This window comes from Ascaphus truei, chromosome 4 (genome assembly GCF_040206685.1).
Source record: "Ascaphus truei isolate aAscTru1 chromosome 4, aAscTru1.hap1, whole genome shotgun sequence".
NCBI classification, from domain to species: Eukaryota; Metazoa; Chordata; class Amphibia; order Anura; family Ascaphidae; genus Ascaphus; species Ascaphus truei.
In genome coordinates this window covers 295,830,332-295,841,146 of record NC_134486.1, presented here as the reverse complement: position 1 = coordinate 295,841,146, position 10,815 = coordinate 295,830,332, and positions in this window count along the sequence as shown.

Below are 10,815 nucleotides of genomic sequence, written 5' to 3'. Positions count from 1 at the left end.
ATTGTGTTTGTTCAATTAACATTGATCACAGTGCTTTATATACTTTAAAAAAGAGATGTTAGAAATGTTAAAAATTAAAAGTTGATTTTTTTAGGCAGACCCGCTGCCTGTGACCACCGAACGGTCCTCACACACTCAGAGGTATGTGTGGGATTAGAGCTACTGCACGATCTCAGAGAACGGAGGTTTACGAAAAGTGAACAAACGAATCCAGGCTTTGTTAGTCACCTGGATTATCCCCTATACTGTATGTTTTTTCATTTCTTTAATGTTTAAATGTTTTCATTGCAACAATATGTGTAAGAATACCTTCCGGGTCGCTGCTCAAGGAAAGGCACTGAAATTGATATCACACAACACCAAGGGACTGAATAATTTAACAAAAAGGAAGATAGCAATGGCAGAATATAAAAGGTTATCAGGTGACATAATATTCCTACAGGAAACACATTTCACTGTTAGCTCCTCACCAACATTTTGGGACAAACACTATCCCCAGGTATTTACAGCATCCGCAGAAGAAGAAAAAAAGAGCGGTGGCCATACTGCTTGCAAGGAACTCTCTATTTAAGGTAGATAAGATAAGAAGGGACCCTGATGGAGGGTACTTATTACTCACAGGGGACCTAGAAGATACACAGATAACTCTGGTCAATGCCTACGCACCAAATGAAAACAAGAGAACATTCTTCACAAAATTATTCTGATTAATAGGTAAAAAATATCTAGGTCATATAACCTTAGCAAGAGACTTCAATAGAACCTTAAATGAATATCAGGATAGATCTAAACCTGCTTTAAATACAACCCTGGCATCTAGAAGTGGGGAGAGAAAATCGTTATAAGGACTCAAAGAATTCGATCTGAGTGATGCATGGATGGAGATGTAAGGAATCCGCTCCGCGGTTTACTGGTTGCCTTACCTTGCGGACTTGTGCAGTCCTGGAGCACCTCTCCTGATGTTTGCTGCAGCCTGGATTCACTCACCAAAGCAATACACACTCCCTCTGGTATCTATTGCAGCTGTGCAGCCTATCACTGCAACATAGACTTGTATTCACTCATTTGGAGCAGTACCTTCACACCCCCGCCGGGGATTGGCCCGCTGGCCTTTAAGTATTGCTTTCCCATAATGCTCCTTGCCGAGCATAGTCCTTCCTGGATGTCACTATCTGTTCTGCCACAAGCCCTCGCTTGTTCCTGTCTCTCATGCTGAAGCGGAGTATTCTCCTTGTTATCTGCAGCTCCAGGTTTCCTAAGGCCGGCTGCTATATTCACGCAGCGGTCTGCTCCAGTCTCCTGTGTTGTAGCTGAGTACTCTTCTTGTTCACTTCAGCTCCTTGTTTCCTGTGACCGGCTGCTATATTCACGCAGCGGTCCACTCCTGTTCTCCTGTGCTGAAGCAGAGGTTTCGTCCCTGCGTCCTTCAGCCTCCTGGATTCCTGCACTGAAGCGGAGGTTTCGTCCCTGTGTCCTTCAGTCTCCTGGATTCCTGCACTGTAGCGGAGGTTTCCCTGTGTATCTTCAGCTTCCTGGTTCCTGGGGCCTACTCTTTCCCTAATCTAGAGAGGCCGTGTCCTGGTTCCTGCGCTGAGACAGAGGATTCCCTAGCCCGCTCAGGACTCTTGCGCTGTAGCACTGGTGCACCCGTGCAGCAAAGCGGTGTGCTACTCTGGTCTGCCTACCATCTCCTGTGACCAGTACCATGGGCCATGGTCGCCGCTCGCGCAGAGGCCAACCCCGCGCTCCTAAGCTGAAGCGGGGCTCTCCTGACTACCTGTTGCCGAACTCTTGCCTGAACAATGTTTATCCTGATGTCTCCTGTCCTGACCCTGGCTTCTACAACGACGACGCTGTCTTCTCCAATCCTGATCCTGCGACATATGACTACGAACTGCGCAATCCGGATCAGCCTGCGCGGTCTCAGGTCGGTGCTTTTACAACCCCACCTCAGCCTCGCGGTCCGACCCAGGTTTGTGGCGAGCACAATCGTGACAGGAGATGAATCCACAGAAAAGAGATTTCTCTTTTTGTTCAGCACCTCATAAAGTATACACAAGGATAGATTATATGTTTGTAGATTCTCTTCTAATCCCGAAAATAAACAAAGCCACAATGCACTCAATTATGTGATCAGATCATGCCCTGTAGAAGTTCATATGGAAGATATACAGTTAGGTCCGAAAATAATTGGACACTGATACAAGTTTCGTTATTTCGGCTGTGTACCAAACTTAATTCAAGTTACAGTTAAATAATGAATATGGGCTTAAAGTGCAGTATATCAGCTTTAATTTGAGGGTATTCACATCCAAATTGGAGGAAGGGTTTAGGAATTACATCTCTTTAATATGTAGCCCCCTCTTTTTCTAGGGACCAAAAGAAATTGGACAATTGACTCAAAATATGTTTCATGGACAGGTGTGGGCTATTCCTTTGTTATTTCATCATCAATTAAGCAGGTAAAAGGTCTGGAGTTGATTCCAGGTGTAGCATTCGCATTTGGAAGCTGTTGCTGTGAACCCACAACATGCAGTCAAAGGAGCTCTCAATGCAAGTGAAACAGGGCATCCTTAGGCTGCAAAAAAAAAATCCATCAGAGAGATAGCAGGAACATTAGGAGTGGCCAAATCAACAGTTTGGTACATTCTGAGAAAAACAGAACGCACTGGTGAGCTCTGCAACACAAAAATGCCTGGACATCCACGGAAGACAACAGCGGTGGATCCTTTCCATGGTAAAGAAAAACCCCTTCACAACATCCAGCCAAGTGAAGAACACTCTCCAGGAGGTAGGCATATCATTATCCAAGTCTACCATAAATAGAAGACTTCACGAGAGCAAATACAGGGGGTTCACCACAAGGTGCAAACCAGTCAAAAGCCTCAAGAATAGAAAGACCAGATTAGACTTTGCCTAACAATATCTTAAAAAGCCAGCCCAGTTCTGGAACAGCATTCTTTGGACAGATGAAACTAAGATCAACCTGTACCAGAATGATGGGAAGAAAAAAGTATGGAGAAGGCTTGGAATGGCTCATGATCTGAAGCATACTACATTGTATTGTATTGTATGCCTTTATTTATATAGCGCCATTAATGTACATAGCGCTTCACAGTAGTAATACATGTGGTAATCAAATAAATAACAGATAATATATATAACAGATCATGGGAATAAGTGCTTTAGACATAAAAGTAACATTAAGGAAGAGGAGTCCCTGCTCCGAGGAGCTTACAGTCTAATTGGTAGGTAGGGAGAACGTACAGAGACAATAGGAGGGAATTCTGGTAAGTGCGTCATCATCTGTAAAACACGGTGGAGGCAGTGTGATGGAATGGGCATGCATGGCTTACAATGGCACTGCGTCACTAGTGTTTATTGATGATGTGAAAGAAGACAGAAGCAGCCGGATGAATTCTGAAGTGTTTAGGTATATATTGTCTGCTCAGATTCAGCCAAATTTAGCGAAGTTGATTGGACGGCGCTTCACTTTACAGATGGACAATGACCCAAACCATACTGCGAAAGCAATCCAGGAGTTTTATAAGGCAAAGAAGTAAAATATTCTGCAATGGCCGAGTCAATCACCTGATCTCAACCCGATCGAGCATGCATTTCACTTGCTGAAGACAAAACTTAAGGCAGAAAGACCCACGAACAAACAACAACTGAAGACAGCTGCAGTAAAGGCCTGGAAAAGCATCACAAAGGATGAAACCCAGCGTTTGGTGATGTCCATGCGTTCCAGACTTCAAGCAGTCATTGATTGCAAATGATTCTCGACAAAGTATTAAAAATGAACATTTTATTTATGATTGTGTTAATTTGTCCAATTACATTTGAGCCCCTGAAATAAGGGGACTGTGTATGAAAATGGTTGCAATTCCTAAACGTTTCATATGCATTTTTTGTTCAACCCCTTGAATTATAGCTGAAAGTCTGCACTTCTATTGCATCTCGGTTGTTTGTTTCATTTCAAATCCATTGTGGTGGCGTACAGAGCCAACATTATGAAAATTGTGTCAGTGTCCAATTATTTCCGGACCTAACTGTACATAAGAAACCAAGTAAAGGGACATGGAGACTAAATGAGTCACTACTAAAGATTCCAGAGGTTGTATCAGAAATTGGTAGAGAAGCAAATAATTATTTCCAATCCAATGCAGGTAGCGTGGCATCACCCTTTACATTATGGGAGGCCCATATGGCAGTTGTAAGAGGCAAACTTTTATGTGTTGCAACACATAGAATGCAGATGGAAACACAGAACAGGTAAGCGCTAACTAGATGTACAATAAACACAATGAAAAACCTTGCAAAAGTATGTGAGCCCCTTGGAAGGGGCTGCCTAAAATACTAAATCTGACCCCCTGGTCAGAGTGGTAAAAGGGAAAAAGAAGTGCGTATTATAAGGTGCCAAACGGTAAAGGATATATCACACCAGTTGAAGGGCCAGGATTAGGCTCCGGACAGATGGGTTGTGCTTGAAAGAAATAAAAACAAAAGCACAAAACATAGCGTAATATTGTAAAAAAAGAGATTTAAAGCTGTCAGGGCCTGTGACCGGTGCAAAGGATAAACCTTTGGATAATATTTTGCTTTCCTTTTCAGAAATAGGGTACTTACTAATATTAAAAATATTATTGTATGTGGGTTTTGATCTTAATGTTTTATTACCTTTTCAATTCTTTCGCCCTCCTCTCGTTCCTCTAAGGTGTTTTTTCGTTTTTTGTTGTGTGTGTCTCTTATGGAACTGTCTTTCCCCAGTAAATCCCTTATTGCTTCTTTGGCATTTTTTGGGTCCCTGGATTGTCTCCAATCTAAAAAAGAGAATTTAGCTCTCTCTTCCTCTCGACTGGACATGGCGGGATGGCGTTCTTTGTCTAAATAAATTAGAGGTTGATATTTATTATGATGGTTATATTGATCAAAAACATTTTCCATATCTCTCTCCAATTGATTGATGACATGGGGGGGGGGGGGCTGTGACACTGGATCTTAATGGTTGATTGACCAAGTTTGTTTTGGGCTGTGTAACAATTTTCCTTTGTGGCTTGGGGGACATAAATTGCACTGGCTCAGTAGAATTTTGTTTAAAACTAGGAATGGTTTTTCTATAATTTGAGGGTATTTTATGAGATTAATCTTTTGGATACTTCTCTTTGTTAGATTTATATCTTTCGAATTCTTGTTTAGGTTTTTTCCAATTCCTATAACAACCGGTAGCATAATCGACTTTATCGCGTTGGAACTTTATTTGTTTTGAACTAATGGTTTCCTTTTGTAATTTATCCATTTTGTTCTTAATGCTGGTCTCCAACATTGGTAACTCACTATGATCTTTGTATTTATCAAAATATCCCTTCATATCGTTAATTTCCTTATCTAATATTTCAAGACAGACTTTACGTTTGGATATTAATAGACGCATAAGTTCAAATGAACAATTGTCGAGTATGCGATTCCATTCAAGAATAAATGATTCACTCTGAAAATCAGTAGTGGGCTTTTTGAATAACCTTAAGCCACGTGGTATGCGTTTTTGTTCCACGTATTTCTCAATGGTAATCGCATCCCAAAGTTGTTTATTTTCATTCACAAGCAGTTTTTCTAATTTGTCTGCCATTTCTTGTATATCATTTTGAACATTATCAACCACAATGGGAACATCCTCATCAGAGAATATACGATTAATATCAATATTCCTACTTACTCGCTGTGCAAACAGTAGAGACATAGGGAAATTAGAAAGCAGCTCACCTTAAGGGGAGAAAAACAGATGGAAACACAGAACAGGTAAGCGCTAACTAGATGTACAATAAACACAATGAAAAACCTTGCAAAAGTATGTGAGCCTCTTGGAAGGGGCTGCCTAAAATACTAAATCTGACCCCCTGGTCAGAGTGGTAAAAGGGAAAAAGAAGTACGTATTATAAGGCGCCAAACAGTAAAGGATATATCACACCAGTTGAAGGGCCAGGATGAGGCTCCGGACAGATGGGTTGTGCTTGAAAGAAATAAAAACAAAAGCACAAAACATAGCGTAATATTGTAAAAAAAGAGAGACAAACAACATATACTACACACACCATACAAGACTAGTGACTAACAGCTGAGATCGAGGTGAAAGATTATTTAAAAAACATTTAATAAAATACACTAAAACAATGGACATATGAAAAATAAAAAATACATAGAATTAATGAAAAGACAAATGGTTAGGACCGGCACACTGCAACACCAGGTGGATTGCCCACTCACCGGACGGGAGATAAAAACAGGCGGTGGATAATTCTGAGAGTATCCCCTCTCTGCTGCTCGCACAGCCACTGCACCGGAACAGATCTGCAGATGGAGTGTTGCACACGCCAGCCGGCGTGTGTACGTGTAACCTCTATCGGCGCTCAATGGAAGCCGTGCAGATGGTATTGATTTCACCGCAGCAGATTCGTCTGTAGTGTGTAACAGCTGATTCGCCTCTGGATCGACTCGGGAGAGTGAAGACAGACCTGGTGCCACAGTAGAAGTCCTGAAAGGCCACCCTACGCGTTTCGAAAGCGTGCTGCTTTCTTCCTCAGGGGTTCTACAATAATGTCCATTAGCGTCCTTTAAATAGGAGTCCAAATTAGTCCAAATTCACCTAAAACATTCCTGCACATGCGCAATGGATATTCAAGAAAGTCAATGGTGTTATGGTGATACACGCACATGCGCAGTGCTCATAACATCAGAAATAAATATACAAATTGCTGTTTTATAACGATCTCAGCATACAACATATACCTAATACTAAACAACTAAAAAAAACTAAAGAAAAAATACAAGAGTGATAATAATTAACTGTGTGGTGCAAACACATATAGGCAAAGGGCACATACCGCAAATAAAGATAGTATCCCATAAAAGGGTAATATCATATATAATTAAAAGAACTTTAAACAATGTGTGGAAAAGTGAATATACTATTGTGTAAAGGTTAAGATTATTTTATAAACTCTGTGTTTGTGTTTTATCTATTTATTAAGATTATATCATAGTGTGGGGGAAATAAACATTATTGTGTTTAGTGATCTAATTTAAAATTAAAGAGCTAGGCTCCAAATTATATTTGATTAATAAGGACATATAGGGCCTCATGCAGTAAGCGTTGATAAGGGAATTATCGCCATTTTATAGGCAAAATTGGGTTTGAGATTCAGTAAGCGCCGATAAGTGCTTGATTTCGCCAGGTTTCGGAGCCGATTATTTTGTTATGGCCATTCGCCTGCCGATAAGCCTGTTTTCGCCACTGATCGCCACTTTTTTAAATCGGCTGGATTCAACAAAAAAAAACAGCTTATCGGGGCTGATCGGCACTACGAAATTGAGATGTTATGGTCAATTTCTCCCGCCAACTAAAGTTGGCAGTTTGGAGGGGAGAACGATCGCTAAGGCTGCCGGAACGGCACTTAGAAAAAAAAAAACTTCTGTACATCAATGGAGTCAATGGAGCGGGGACGTATAACAGTATAGTACTGTTTACGTTTCATTGCTCACAATACAAACGTCATTTGCATTACAGTGTGGGGGCATTCCCTGCATTGTGTCACAGCTGACGTGTATTATTTGCATAACATTATACTTTTACATGTTTTCAGCATTTGCGGGTCACATTACTCATCATGTGATGATGTGGCAAGGGAAAATACTATACTCAACTCTTAAAGGAGAACCTCACATCATATCACACATTTTACTGAACTGAGCGACAATTATTTACATGATGTTACACATGACACACATGTCACACATACACCGTATATTCATGTTCCTTTACATTACACAATGCTTGTAATGTGACACGCATCTTTAAACGTTCATGTACATCTGTCTTCTCATGTTTACATCTAGTTTTGGGTCCTCCCTATTTTCATGACGTCACTTATTGGACGCTCAATCACATTGCATGTTTACATTGTAACCGTAGCATTACAAGCACTTCAACCTAACTTATACATACATTTACAGTAATTCAGCATTGGGACACCTTGTAAACTCATTCTATAGCAACTATCCTCATTACAGAAATGCATGCATATGCACACGAATATTCATTGTTGTCAACATGTCACAATAACATGCCTAATTACACATGTTACACAAAACTTTTCCCACGTCAATCTCAGCCTTTTTGTCTAATTACATGACTGACTGTTGCGTTCACAAGTGTTACATGCATTGCACATGCAACTATTTATTTGCAAGCAATGTTTCTACAAAGGTTCACGTCACATCATTGCCAAATATCATCATTCCCTGCAGAATACACACAACAAATACTTATAACAAGAACTGCACACAGCTTGCCACAGAAGTACTTTATTATGTTAATGTAACACCTTGCATTTTACTATGTCACCTGACATCATCACATACCTATTTAAAGGACGCCCATTACCTGCTCACTCACAGCTACTCATTTCAAAATGTTGAGATTGTTTAGGAGACGGAGGAACATTCTTTTCTATGACATGCTTGATGATGAAGAGAATCATATAGGGCAAGGGAGGGACACACCGAGGGACAGTGACAGGGACAGTCACGCGGATACGACAGGGACAGGGAGAGGGACAGGCCGAGGGACAGGTAGAGGGACAGGAGATCAGAGGAGAAGACAGAGGAGACAAGTTGTGCCTCGTCCGCGTCTGTACAGGGAGAGAACCCTGTTAGATGGGATGAGTGAGGAGGAGATTGTAAGTCGCTATCGTTTGAATTCAGCAGCAATCTTATCTCTTTATCAGGAGATAAGGGGAGATTTAGATTTTTTCACAGCCAGAGGTCGTGCAGTCCCTGGGCTTGTTAAAATGCTGTGCTCATTACATTATCTTGCTTCCGCGTCATACCAGACAACTGTGGGCATAGTGGGCGGGGTCTCGCAATCTACATTCTCGCGGGCCTTGACCCAGTTTCTCTATGCACTCAATAGACACGCTAGGAATTATATTCATTTTCCTACAGAGGCGACAGAGTGGCTGGAAGTCAGGACTGGCTTTTATAATATAGCAGGGATACCATGTGTGCTGGGTGCAATCGATTGCACGCATGTTGCTTTGATTGCACCTAGTCAGAGTGAGCATGTGTACCGCAATCGTAAGCACTACCATTCACTCAATGTACAGGTGGTATGTGATGCGACGATGAGGATAATGCATGTGGTACCCAAATTCCCTGGTTCCAGTCACGATTCCTCCATCCTGAGGAACTCTTCAGTCTTCCATACGTTCATAGAGGGACATTTTGAACATGGTTGGCTGCTGGGTGAGTACACATTTACATGTTCTAACACAAAACACATTTTTATTTAGGAATGTTGGCATTGTACAATTTGATCACTAATGTCAGCTTACGTGTGCTCCATTCATTATAGGTGACTCAGGATACGGAATTAGGCCGTGGCTCTTGACTCCGGTGCTAAACCCTCAAACTGAAGCAGAGGACAGGTACAATGCAGCCCATATATCTACAAGATCTGTTATGAACATCATGCATTGTAAGGGACCACAACATCTGGCCAATAACATTATTTGCTACAGTCCCAAACCATTTTATCAACATACCCATGTAACAAGAGATTTTTAACAAGAAATGGCTAGTTGGTTGTAAGTGTCCTTTACATTGGGAGAAGGAGTGGCTCAGTGAGTAAAGACACACACTGGCACTGAGATTTTGAAGCAGGGGAGTCTGGTTCAATTCCCGGTGTCGGCTCCTTGTGACCTTGGGCAAGTCACTTTATCTCCCTGTGCCTCAGGCGGCAAAAAATAAATTGTAAGTTCCACGGGCCAGGGACCTCAGCCTGAAAAATGTGTCTGTAAAGCGCTGTGTACAACTAGCAGCGCTATACATGAACATGCTCATATTATAATTATTATTATTATTCTTATTATTATTGTTACATAGTTTCGACAGTCATACGTTCCATTACACAATAGAATTCACAAATGTGTTAGCAGAGTGGGAATGGTTGTTATATATAAAACACACCATGCCATAAAATGATAGTAGTCATTAAAGAACACTCAATAAAAATTCATGAGGCACTATTTTGCAACATCATTATGTTAATTAAGTGCTTATGCAATATAGGCATAAGGGCATCACATTTTTTATTGTTTGTTAATAAGCGCTGCAAGCAATATAAAATTAGTTCCATATGTAGTATAGTAGTCGGTGGCTCCTCCTCACAATCATCTCATATAAAGGTAGACTCTTCTGAAATCATACATTGATCCGATTGTATCTTCCCCGACATCTCTGAAATACAGCAAACACATGATGGTCAAATACTGTATGGCACCTTACTATATATGTATCCGTGACAACGCATTACACAGCTCTATATGATTGTGTACATACACACGTCACTCACTTATATGTTAGAAGTACAAGTGTACATCAGTATGTAATGTTTCTTTAAATTTGTAGCAGGCATAACTATGTATATGATGTGAACGTTGCCTGTATACTGAAAAATGTGCGCGCACATCTTAGTGTGCGCACGCACTTCACGCTTGGCTGCACTAACTGTTAGCGCATGCGCAAAACAAAGCGTACGTTGTGCGTTCAATAAATCTTGAAAATACCATTAAACATAAAATCTTTATTTCAAATACAATGAATACGAAACTACATTCGTTCTAAACGAGTACATCTGTATTCTTTTTAAACAGACGTGTTTGGACAGAAAGGACGGCCGATAACACAATGCGCAAATGCAATACGTGTGACGTCATGTTAAACCAGCGTGAAACGCACGCTAACACTCCTCCCACTCAA